General features: G+C 45.3%; 1 protein-coding gene across 7 annotated transcripts in view; it reads right to left on the bottom strand.

Moving 5' to 3' along the window:
• The window catches only part of PACSIN3 (protein kinase C and casein kinase substrate in neurons 3), a 140,245-nt gene that overhangs the window by 71,524 nt on the left and 56,239 nt on the right, over positions 1–12,482 (bottom strand). The window lies entirely within an intron of this gene.

The following is a 12,482-nucleotide window of genomic DNA, read 5'->3' as shown; positions in this document are numbered from 1 at the left end:
TGTCAACTGTTTTGCACTGTTCCATGGTTATTGACCAAGTATCTTTGTGACTTTTTCTTAGCAAACATGTAACATATTGAAATCTAAAATAACAAACATTTGTACTTACCTGCTCTGTGCAACACAGATCCTCCTCTTTTAGGGTCCCACACTGGCGCTCCTGGCTCCTCCCTCCTGCCGGCTGCCCCCAGAGCAAGCAGAGCAGGTGCGCTCCTGATCTGTGGCTCTGGGTGTCCACACCGAGCTGTGACTCAGCCCCTGCCCCCTCTGCCTCCTGATTGGATGTGATTGACAGCTGCGGCAGTCAATGGCTTCCGCTACTGCCAAAAGCCAGTTAGGAGTACGAGTCCCTCGAGAGACAGAGCTCTTGTGGACAACACTGGATCGAGAGGGGGGGTCAGGTAAGTATTAAAGTATTGTGGGTGGGGGGGGGCTGAGGATGGCTACTGCACACAGGTTTGTGTTTTTTTTACCTTCATGCAGGGAATGCAAGAGGGTAAAAAACCTTGTGCCTTTACAACCACTAACTGAAAAAGCTGAGGTTAGAAGCTGCTTGGCTACCATGCACACCTGCACCAGATTTTGCACTCTGCAGTTTTATTAAATCAGCCCTTTGTGCTTTAAAAGGGTTTGTAAAGTCAGAAGGTTTTTTTTTATCTTAAAGCATTCAACGCATTAAGATAAAAAACAACATTATGCGTTCAGCAGCCCCCCAATGCTTACTTGACCCCCTTCTCGATCCGGCGATGTCCGCGACTGTCGCAGCCGTCCAGGACTCCCCTCCTCATTGGCTAAGACACAGCAGCGGCGCCATTGGCTCAAAGTCAGCTAGTCATCAGGAGAGAGAGGGGGTGGGGCCAAACTGCAGCTCCGTGTCTGAATGGATACACAGAGCTGTGACTCGGCTCAGGAGCCCCCATAGCAAGCTGCTTGCTTTGGGGGCACTCAAAAGGGAGGGAGGGGCCAGGAGAGCCTAGAAGGGACCCGAGAAGAGGAGGATCCAGGCTGCCCTGTGCAAAACCAACTGCACAGAGCTGGTAAGTACAACATATTGTAAAGACTTTTTTACACACTATAGAGGGATATGCTTAGTTCATATTTCATATCTGATGTTTACAGCCACTTTAAGGCTGGAGTTCTGCTTTAAAACAAAGGCATCAAATAAAATCCACCAGGGGTTCCAATTCTTCTCCACTCTATCCATACTAAAAACAAGTTTTAATAGGCTTCTACTTTGAACAAACGCATGGCAGGAAATGAAAAGCAAACTTGGGCACCCAACAGTACTGTATATAGGGTATCAGATTAGTCACGCCTGGCCATATTATCTAGTCCTGGTTTGATTTACGTGTAACAAGGGGGGATCTATTTGACGGCACCCCCGCAGGGCAGGCGTGCACAGAACCCCCAGAGACATGGCTGTGTGTCAGACCAAAGAATGACTGTACTCACAGTCACTAATAGGAGGATTCAGCAGCCCCCTTCCCAACACTTGTTATTAAAAGCTCAGACAATCCAAGAACGGAAACTGTTCTCACTCCCAAAATAAACATTGAACGCAGGCCTAAAATATCAGCACCTGCTGCCAGCTATGACACAGACCCCTCCGTTACCCCCCACTCCCTATAAAGGAGTCCGGCAGTCTACAGGAGATATGATGAGGCAAGCCTACACCTTGAGGAAACTGGTACAAAGGTCACAATTAAAGAATAAATATTGCACACCCTCAGCCATCCATTCTCAACCTTTTTACGCCTAAGGAACCCTTGAAGGGATATTTAGATCTCAGGGAACCCCTGCTAAAACTAATTCTTCAGGGTCAGCAGGAACAATGCTTCTTACATTGCTGGTCAGCAGGAACAATGCTCCTTACATTGCTGGTCAGCAGGAACAATGCTCCTTACATTGCTGGTCAGCAGGAACAATGCTCCTTATACTGGTGGTCAGTGGGAAGAATGGCCCCTTACTGTGGAGGTGGTAATGTCTTGCTTACTTACACTGGTGTAATGCCATTTGCTCAATCATTTGGCTCCTAAATCCGATAAAAGTTCAAGTTATACCTAGGTAACTATGGAGGAACTTTAGGGTTTCACAGAACCCCAGTTGAGAATGGCTGCCTAGGATGATCACATAATCAGTTGATATTAGCATTGTATAAATCAACCTCTCAACCTTTTCAACATAGAGGAACCCTTGAGAGGAACCCTTGAAATAACATTCTGGTCCTAGAGCCGGTTCACACTACTCCGACTTAGGACGCGACTTGTGTGGCCTCAAGTCGCCCCAAGTCTCTTGTCATCACAAATTCAATGTAAATGAATGAGAGTCGTCTTATTATGCTCTACTGAAGTCGCTCCGACTTTAGAAAAGGTTCCTGTACTACTTCAAGGCGACCTCTATCCGACTTGCGCACATAGACTTCAATGGGAGTTGCCTACAAGTCGGATCCTTATCTATTTTCAAAGGGACTGTGATCAGACTTTCCAGAAAGAAGAAAAAGATTAGCCAGGCATTCCCCACAGACAAAGTCGCCTATCATTTAAGTCTCTTCAAAGTAGTGCACAAGTCTCTTCCATGTCGCTTACAAGTCTCTAAACAAGTCTCTTCAAAGTCACGCTAAAAAGTCGCTCCTTCATGGGGCGACTTTCTGGTCGCGGTAGTGTGAACCGGCTCTTAGGGAAACCCTGCTAAAGGTTACTGTGACTACCACTCATGGTCTATTTGTGTGATGGTCAGTGGGAAGAATGCTCCCTACAGTTGTGGCCATTGGGAAGAATTATTCCCTTACAGATAGCTTTTAAAAAAATAATAAAAATAATCAATGGGGTGAATGGGAATTTATCTTTAGAGGAAGAACCTGCTCATTGGAACCCCTAGCAACTTCTGGAAGAACCCTAGGGTGCCATGGAACCCTGCTTGCGAAACCCTAGTTTAAATAACTGCTGCCTCTTATGCCTCCTGGTACGGTACGGTTCGGAACGGTACACATTGCGTTTCCACTGCCAATAGTACCCTTTCATGATCGGCGTGGTGTAGCAGGAAAGCTGTGATAGACGATTCTCTGTCAGACCAATCAAAGTTCTGCAGACTGTAGCTCCCCCCTGTTGGTACGGTACTAATGTGCTTGGTAACCCAACCAAAGGGTACCAAAAAGTGGTACGGTACGGTTCAGAATTAGGGTACCATTCATAATGGAAACGGCATAAATAGCGTACCGTACTGAACCGTACCAGAAAACTCAGTGGAAACGAGCCATTAAACATTTAGGTACAAGGTTAATATTTTACCACCCCAAACTCTTAATTTAGGATAGAGCAGTGAAGGGTTTGGGCCTCTATTGGGTTTTTAGTGTCCCTGTAGGTAGAGTTTCTTTCACTGTTCATCATAACAGGTGATAGAAAATCTTTGGGAAAGAGACATAAACACAATTTTAGCGCAGCATGGAAGGGTTAGAACTTCTGACAAGGTATTTTTTGCCATTCGTGCGGTTTCTTCCCACTGACAACATCACCATTCAATTTTTTGTACAGGCATCACAGAGACAAGAAGTTAGTGAAAACTCCCTGGGGTGGGACATAAGCTGTCTGGATCTGGGGTATAGATATCTAGGTTATAGATATATTAAAGTGGACAAAAAAAAGGATTTTTTGGAGTTGGACTTTGTGGACTTTTCAGATTTATTTTTTAACAAACAATGTTCCTTTATTGAAACCACGACATGGTACAATTATAGCAACATGGAAGTAATCAAGCAAGTACAATGCACATTTACAGTGACTCAAAATAGCATAATTTCATCAAACTTTGGTATATAGGTTATAAATAAGCTTATAGATAAATCATCAACCACCCAAACCATACGTATTACAGATAACACATCCACAATTGGTCGATGTAATCTAAGGAGGGAAAAAAAAAAGAAAAAAAGAAAAAACTCTCAACCCCCCACTTAAGCGGTCCATGGCTGCCATACTTTCTTGAATATTTTAGGGCAATTCCTATTTAATATATGTTAGTTTATATAGGGGAAGTGCAGCATTAATAGATTTTTCCCATGAACCTACAGAGGGAGGGGAATGGGAGTTCCATCTGACAATTTCTTTCTTGGCATAATAAAACAGGTAGGAAAGCAGTCATTTAGTACATCTAGGCCTCAGTTTGCCATCCTGAATCATGCAAAATCAGTTCCGGTGAAGCCGGGAGACACATTTGGAGACAGTGAATAATCAACTCAACCAACCCACTCCAAAAAGCAGGCCACCCGTGGGCAGCTCCAAAACATATGCAAGTACATGACCACATCTTGTCCACACCTTGTACAGTTTGGTGATCTCTGCCAGAAAAATTTCTGCAACCGCTGGGGAGTGTAGTACACCCTGTGTAAAAAATTAGTCTGAATAAGTTTGCCTCGGGAAGAGATCAACAATCTGGTGCCGTCTTCAAAACAGCCCTCCCAGTCAAGGTCAGGTAGGTCAACCTTCCATGACTCCTACGACCTGTCCATCTTGGGAGAGTCAAGGCTTAGCAGAGCTAGATAAAGAGAGGTTTCTCCAGCGACTCTTGTGCCAAAATATCTTTAATAGGGTCCATGGCCAGGCTTGGGGGGACAGGGAACTGGGCATGGGTTGCATGGCGTAGTTGGAAGTATTGAAAGAGCATGCATCCCAGAAGACTAAACTTGGCCTTAGGGTCAGGGAAAGGAAGTATTGTTCCTGCTGATAACACATCTCTCAGAGTTTTGATTCCATACCTGGCCCAAGGTTGGGGGTTAGGCAGGGAGCAGAATTGTGGGAGATTGGGATTCCCCCAGAGTGGACAGAACAGTGACCATCTATTAGTCTGAATAAATCTACGTCTAGCCACCACCCATACCCCGAGTGTCATCCTCGTGGGGTGCAGGAGATTGTCATATGCTCGCAAACCTCTGTACACCAAATTTCTCAGCTCACAAAGTGAGCCTAAAGCAGCCGCATTGGCCCAAGAGGACAAACCACCAGTGGACTGTCACAAGGGCAGCCGCCCAGTAATACGTCTGGTATTCTGGCAGTGCCAAACCCCCGAACCTCACTGGGAGAAGAAGAGTCGACTTTGCCAACTGGGGAAGAGCACATTACTCAGATATAGGTGAGCATCATCGGCGTACAGAGAGATTTTCTCCTCTAGAGATTCAATCTGCATTCCCTCCACTAGTGGAGATCCTCGAATGAGGATAGCCAGTGGCTCCAGGGCAGAGTTGTATAAAGTACTCAAAACCCATACTTGAGTAAAAGTACAAGTGCTCGATCAAAAAGTGACTTGAGTAGAAGTGGAAGTGCTCGATCAAAAAATGACTTGAGTAGAAGTACTAAAGTATTCAACATTTTTTGTACTTAAGTATTGCAAGTAGTTTTTTAAAAAAATTTGCTACTCAAGTACTGAAAGTAAAAGTACCAGTAGTTTTGAAAAACAAAATTGCTACTCAAGTACTGAAAGTAAAAGTACAAGTACTGTATTATGTAGTTATTAAAGAATGAAGTCAAAAGTTTGAACATCATATTGTTTTTTATTATTTCAAATGTAGCTTTTATTTATGTATACAGTAGCATTTATTTTCATATGCGCTAATACACATGTTTTGAGCTTCATGAAACCTGCCATCTACTGTTCTGGCAGTGGTAATTTTTATAATTGTAACTAGTAACTATGCAGCACAAAAAAAAAATAGAGTAGAAGTATTGAAATCATTGAAAAAATGTAGTGAAGTAAAAGTGGAAGTAGGAGAAAAAAATTCTACTCCAGGAAAGTACAGATACTGCCTTTCGGTACTTAAGTACAGTAGTGAAGTAGTTCTACTTAGTTACTAGACATCTCTGCTCCAGGGCCAGAGCAAAGAGGGAGGGGGACAAAGGACATCCCTGTCGGGTACCCCTCTGCAACAGAAAGGTTGCTGATAAGTGACTTTTCAGATCTTAGATATCCTTTTTTATAATCAGATTGCAACATAGGTGGTCAACTTAGAAGTGAACGTTTGTCACGGCAGGTATTAGTTTGGTTCTCCTAACCCCTGCTATTCCATAAGATGCAGCTGGAAGGCTGGAGAGGTGGGGTCTGAACTGCTGGACATTTCTGACGAAGAGTTAGCACAACACAGATCCCACCTACCTATAGCCTAGTTTTTAAAATAGTTGCAGATGGGATGCGAGCTAACGGGTTATCAAGGGCTCAGGATGCCAAAGACTACATCAGCTATTTACCTAGGCCCATCCTAACTAACCTGGCTAAGCTAAACTCCTTAAAAAATGTCTGATAGGAGTAGTTACTCTTTAGTATTTCAGAGGTATGCAATGTGAGATGCAAATCACCTGATTCATAGCAACCAAATCAGCTTGATTATTCCCGGTGCCAGTGGATCACCTATCAATGTTCAAAAGCAATGTTTCACTTTCCGGAGAGAGATTTTGATCAGATCACCACTCCGCTTCCTATACGGTGGATACTTCAATTCTGACATATCCTTAAAATAGTTTGTACCTCTTTACCCTCCTAAGTAGCCATCATTGACTGTGTCAGCATTCTGACAAGTCCCTTTATTCATTCGTTCTACCATATGGAAAAACCATCACAGCAGGGGAACACCATCATTTGGCTTTGGGGTGACGCAGTTGGAAGGAACTGCAAAGGTCTTGCAAAGAAACCTAGCCATTGGAACACTCAGTATTCTAACAAGCTTGCAAACCTGAAGCTAATCTTTATAACCCATGTACTGTTGTTAAAATAAGCAAAGAGGAGGAAACCATGTGTTCTAATAAAGTGGTTGTAAAGGCTCAAGAATTTTTACCTTCATGCATTCTATGCATGAAGGTAAGAAACGCGTGTTGCTCCCCCCACAGCCCCCTATAATACTCAACCTGAGCCCTTTCTCGATCCAACGCTGTGCACGGGAGCCTCGGCTCTCCCAGGATTCTCTCTCCTCATTGGCTGAGATAGAGCAGTGGGATGCATTGGCTCCTACTGCTGTCAATAGCAGCCAGTCAAGAGAGAGCGCGGGGCTGGGTGGGGCTGAGACACACAGAGCCGGCTTGAAAGCGAGCAAGCACCTGTGCCCCCATAGCAAGTAGCATGCTTTAGGGGCACTGAGTAGGGGGGAGGGAGCCATGAGCGCCAGCAGGGGACCTGAAAAGAGGAGGATCGGGCTGCTCTGTGCAAAACCATTGCACAGAGCAGGTAAGTATGACATTTATGTTATATTTATTTTTATTTGAGCCTTTAATACCACTTTAATATTTTTTAATTTAACAAGTCAAAGCACAATAAATTATCATGACCAATAGAATTCATCTGTTACTAGGTCATCTCTAAACATAGGTTGGTATGGATAACAGCACATCATTATTCTGCACTGTCATCTTCTGTTTAGGGACAGATCATTTTGTAGGCTGCAACTTTTATGCGGACACTGGTCTCTTATGTTAGTTTACATTTTTTCTAAAAAAAAATTTTTAAGCAAAACGATTGGAGGAGTATAGCCCATTGCACCAGTGGTGATATCCCAAGTTTCAGATCTCGTATCATACAAGAGTTCTCGCGGAGTGCAGGAGAGCAGCAGAAAATCCCTGCTGTGTGTATATATGGACACAGCCAGGGGAGCTCGGGAGCGAGTCCGCATATGTACCCTCCCCAGGAAGCTACTTGCTGGGGGTACTCAGAAAGCAGGAGAGGCCAGGAGCGCAGGCAGGGCACCCCAGAAGAGGAAGATTGGGGCTACTCTGTGCAAAACCATTGCACAGGGCAGGCAAGGGTAACATGTAGGTTATTAAAAAAAATAAAGGTTTAAAATCACTTTAATTGTAGACTAGCAAAAGTGTGCCTATTCAAGAATGGGAAACTTGGATTTAACAGAAAAACCTAAAGAAATGTCTTCTTGGGGGAGTAGGTGCAGGAGAGGAGTGCAGAGGGTATGACAGCTGGCAGTTTATGAAAGAAGGATAGGTCAGGTATGAAGGTGGTAATTTGTGCTGGAGAGGAGGGTGGCTGGTATGTCAGCATCTGCAGAACAGGAGTGCAAAGGGTATGAGGGGGTGGTATGTGCAGGAGAGGGATACAGTGGGTATGGCAGGGGGTGGTAAGTGCAGGAGAGGGATACGGTGGGTATGACAGGGGGCGGCATGTGCAGGAGAGGGATACAGTGGGTATTACCGGGCAGTATGTGCAGGAAACTGATACAGTGGGTATGACAGGGGGTGGTATGTGCAGGAGAGAGATACGATAGGTATGGCAGGGGGCGGTATGTGCAGGAGAGGGATACGGTGGGTATGACAGGGGGCAGTATGTGCAGGAGAGGCATACGGTAGGTATGACAGGGGGCGGTATGTGCAGAAGAGGGATACGCTGGGTATAACAGGGGGGAAGTATGTGCAGGAGAGGGATGCGGTGGGTATGACAGGGGGCAGTATGTGCAGGAGAGGGATTCGCTGGGTATAACAGGGGGAAGTATGTGCAGGAGAGGGATACGCTGGGTATGACAGGGGGCAGTATGTGTAGGAGAGGGATACACTGGGTATGACAGGGGCAGTATGTGTAGGAGAGGGATACGCTGGGTATGACAGGGGGAAGTATGTGCAGGAGAGGGATATGGTGGGTATGTCAGGGGGCAGTATGTGTAGGAGAGGGATACGGTAGGTATGACAGGGGGAAGTATGTGCAGGAGAGGGATACGGTGGGTAAGACAGGGGGCAGTATGTGCAGGAGAGGGATACGGTGGGTAAGACAGGGGGCAGTATGTGCAGGAGAGGAATACGGTGGGTACAACGGTGGGCAGTATGTGCAGGAGAGGGATACGGTGGGTATGACAGGAGGTGGTATGTGCATGGGAGAAGTGCATTCTTTTTACATTGTCCCTTCTATTTCTGTATGGAGATGATTGCACTATTTTAATTAAAAAAAAAAAAAAAAAACAGCCATTGCCTTTTTTCTAAATCGATATACATATGTCTGCTGGGAAAAATAAGCAGAAGGAGCTTCTAGTCCTCTGCTGCTGGTCACATGGTGGTGGTGGAGGGGAGGTTGGGGAACTACCTTTGGAATACAGAGTAAAAATAAATATCAATAACGGTTTTAAATTTCAAACATATAGTGGAGATGAAAGATTTGGCAGTAACATGGTGTGGGCTTATACCTGCAGGCCACAGGCTGTGTCACGCCCCTCAAGACTGTGTCTTAGAATAATAGGGAGGTGAAGCCTCCATAGATCAAGATGAAATACCACAACCTTCCACAAGAGCTTACAATCTAAAGTCCCTTTTCACATACCAGGGCTAATTTACACAGGAGCCATTTAAACCTTCCATGTCTTTGGAGTGTGGAAGGAAACGTGAGTACTAGGAGGAAACCCACGCAGGCCCAGAGAGAACATACAAACCCTATGCTGCTACCGTCCTGGTTAGGATTCTAACAGAGGACCTTAGATCTGCAAGGCATAAGTGCTAATGTTTGTCTCTTTGGCTACCTACAGAAAGCTTGATCTAAGCAAGTTGTGCTCCATTTTTATTTGAGCTGCTAGCCAATAGTGGGCTGCTTCTTACTATAGTATAGTCAGAGATACTAACCGCATTGGGAGATTTATTTTTTTGCTTACTACATCTATCCATCAAGCTTCTATGGAGAATAAAACTAACTTGGCCTTTGACAGCAGTCCTTAATACACACCTGTCATTTCACTGTCCACGGATGAACAGCAGGCACCCCTCTAGTGCTGTTTAGTACCTTCAACAATCAAGGACACTTCCCCCTTAGCATCCCCTCAAATAGAATAAGCAAACATTGACAATATGTGCATAGGTCTAAGCACAGTGGCAGACTTAGTCAGCAAAGGGGGGGGGGGAAGAAATGTTTGCACACCCTAACCCAGCTTTAAAAAAAAGCCCTGCTTTGGCCACCCCAGGGTTTTTTCAGGCTATTTTTGTAAAAAAAACAAACAAAAAAAACGCCCCCTCGTGTCACAGATGACGTCATCTGTGCCCTGAGGGGCGGGGTCTCCTGATGACGTCACCTGGCGGCCACGCCCACAATGGCTATATAACAAGCTGCAGAGATCGGAGACCGGCATAATCACCGGAGACATCGTCTGAGGAGGACCGGAGGAAGAAGAAGAGCCGAGGGCAAAAGAGCAGAAGAGCGGACAGCAAAAGAGCAGAAGACCAGAAGAGCGGAGAGGGAGAAGACCGGATGAAGATTTTTAATAAACTTTCCAAAACGTCTCCTATCGTTATTTACATACACTGCCTTTTATGGGGTAAATTGGTAGGGGTACAGTGTACCCCATACCCATTCACATAGGGAGGGGGTCTGGGATCTGGGGGGCCACCCTTGTTAAATGGGGCTTCCAGATACCAAGAAACCCCCTGCCCGCAGACCCCCATAACCCCCGGGCCAGGGTTTGTTGGAATGAGGCCCTTGCCCTCATCAACATGGGGGCAAGGTGCTTTGGGGTGGGGGGTGCAGAGCTCCCCCTGCCCCAAAGCACCAACAACCCCCCATGTTGAGGGCATGTGGCCTGGTATGGTCCGGGGGGGTGGGGCCGCTTGCTCGTCCCCTCCCCCTTCCTGCCCTACCGGGCTGCATGCTCGGATAAGGGTCTGGTATGGATTTTGGGGGAGACCCCATGCCGTTTTTTTCGGCGTGGGGCTGCCCTCAAATTCCATACCAGACCCGAAGGGCCTGGTTTGGAACTGGGGGGGACCCCACGCAGTTTTTATTCCCATTTTGGCACCTTGCGGTGCGGTGCGCCTTCCATTCAAATCAATAGGCTCCCATAGGGAACCATTGATTTTGAATGGAGGCAGGAAAAACGCTGCTAAAAGCAACGTGGCCAAACGTGCAATAACGCCAATGGAAGAAGCTACTGAAAGTAACAGCTGCTTGTTCCCGGCTTCAGAACTAGCTTTGCAGCACGTTTTTTCTAACTGCCCGTGTACATGGAGCCTAAAACTTCCTTTTTTTTTTTTTTTTTTTTTTTCATTAAAAAAAAAAAAAATCATGTCATACTTACCAGCTCTGTGCAATGGTTTGGAACAGAGCAACCCAGACCCTCCTCTTCTCAGGTCTCCCCTTCCCCCCCACCAGGTGCCCACTATAGGAAGCCACTTCCTATGGGGGGGGGGGGGGACTTGTGTGGGCTCACTCCCGAGCCAGGCTGTTTGTGCCAATGGCTCCCCCTGCTCTCAGCCAAGCCTGGGAGAATGGAGGGAGGGAGGGAAGAAGAGCTGCTGCAGACGTGCACAGCGCTGGATCGATCCTGGCCCAGTAGAGTACTTAGGAGGGCTGCGGGGGGAGCTGCATATAAAAAGTTTATCTTAATGAAGAGAATGCATTAAGGTAAAAAACCTTTTACCTTTACAAGGAGAGCCAGCAGGGGACCCGAAAAGAGGAAGATCAGGGCAGCTCTGTGCAAAATTATTGTACAAAGCAGGCAAGTATAACATGTTCTTTAGAAAACAAAAATACCTTTACAACCACTTTGATGTAAAAAGGGTTACTGAGGCACAGATGGGAAACTTCCAGGGTGATAAAAATAGGATACAGCACTGCAGGGTACCTGCTCCTTTATATTTGCTGTCACCTTCATTTGAATGCTATGACAGGTTTGCTTTAGGGAGGCATGCAAATTCCATTCTACAACAAGACGACCAGAGAAAAAAAAAATTCCTCAAACTATATAAAAATGCAACCAAAAGAATGATCACCACACAAGTAAAAATATAAATGATATAAAACAAAGTCACATTAAAAATTGCCTTCCCTGAACTATTGCTTCAATACAAATATTATAACAAGTTAACATTTTATAGTACTTCAATATCCTCTACATCAGGGATCCTCAAACTACGGCCCTCCAGCTGTTGCAGAACTACACATCCCATGAGGCATTGTAAAACTCGGACATTCACAGATATGACTAGGCATTATGGGAATTGTAGTTCCTGAACTGGAGGGGCCATAGTTTGAAGACCCCTGCTTTACATCATTGCTTCTTTTTATTAAACTTGCATTGCAAAGACTTCGTAATCTGGCACATATGTGCAGTTTTATTGTATTATAAACCCCTCAAGTTGTAATACAGTAAACCCCCCTCCATCGCGGGGGTTATGTTCCAGACCCACCCGCAATAAGTGAAAATCACCGAAATAGAAATACCCTATTTAAATACACTGTAGGTATGTTTTTATAACTTTCACTGTACTTTTAAAAGCATTGTAAGGTCTTTAAACACACTTTTAAAACAATAGAAACACATAAAAGATACTGAGAGACAGAGCAAGAGCAATGGAAAAAACACAAAAATACTTAAAAAGGTTGTAAACCCTCAAACTTTTTTTTTTTTTTGCTGCAACCTGAAAGAGAAACCCATAATGAGCTAGCATGTCCAGTCGCCCGTCTTCCGGGATCGCGGCATCCGGCCAACTGATTGGACGGAGCCGCGGTGACGTCACTCCCGCGCACGCACG

The sequence above is a fragment of the Pelophylax lessonae genome (genome assembly GCF_965119305.1).
Source record: "Pelophylax lessonae genome assembly, chromosome: 10".
NCBI classification, from domain to species: Eukaryota; Metazoa; Chordata; class Amphibia; order Anura; family Ranidae; genus Pelophylax; species Pelophylax lessonae.
Note: the sequence above shows the minus strand (reverse complement) of the source record. Positions and strands in the feature narration are given on the sequence as shown.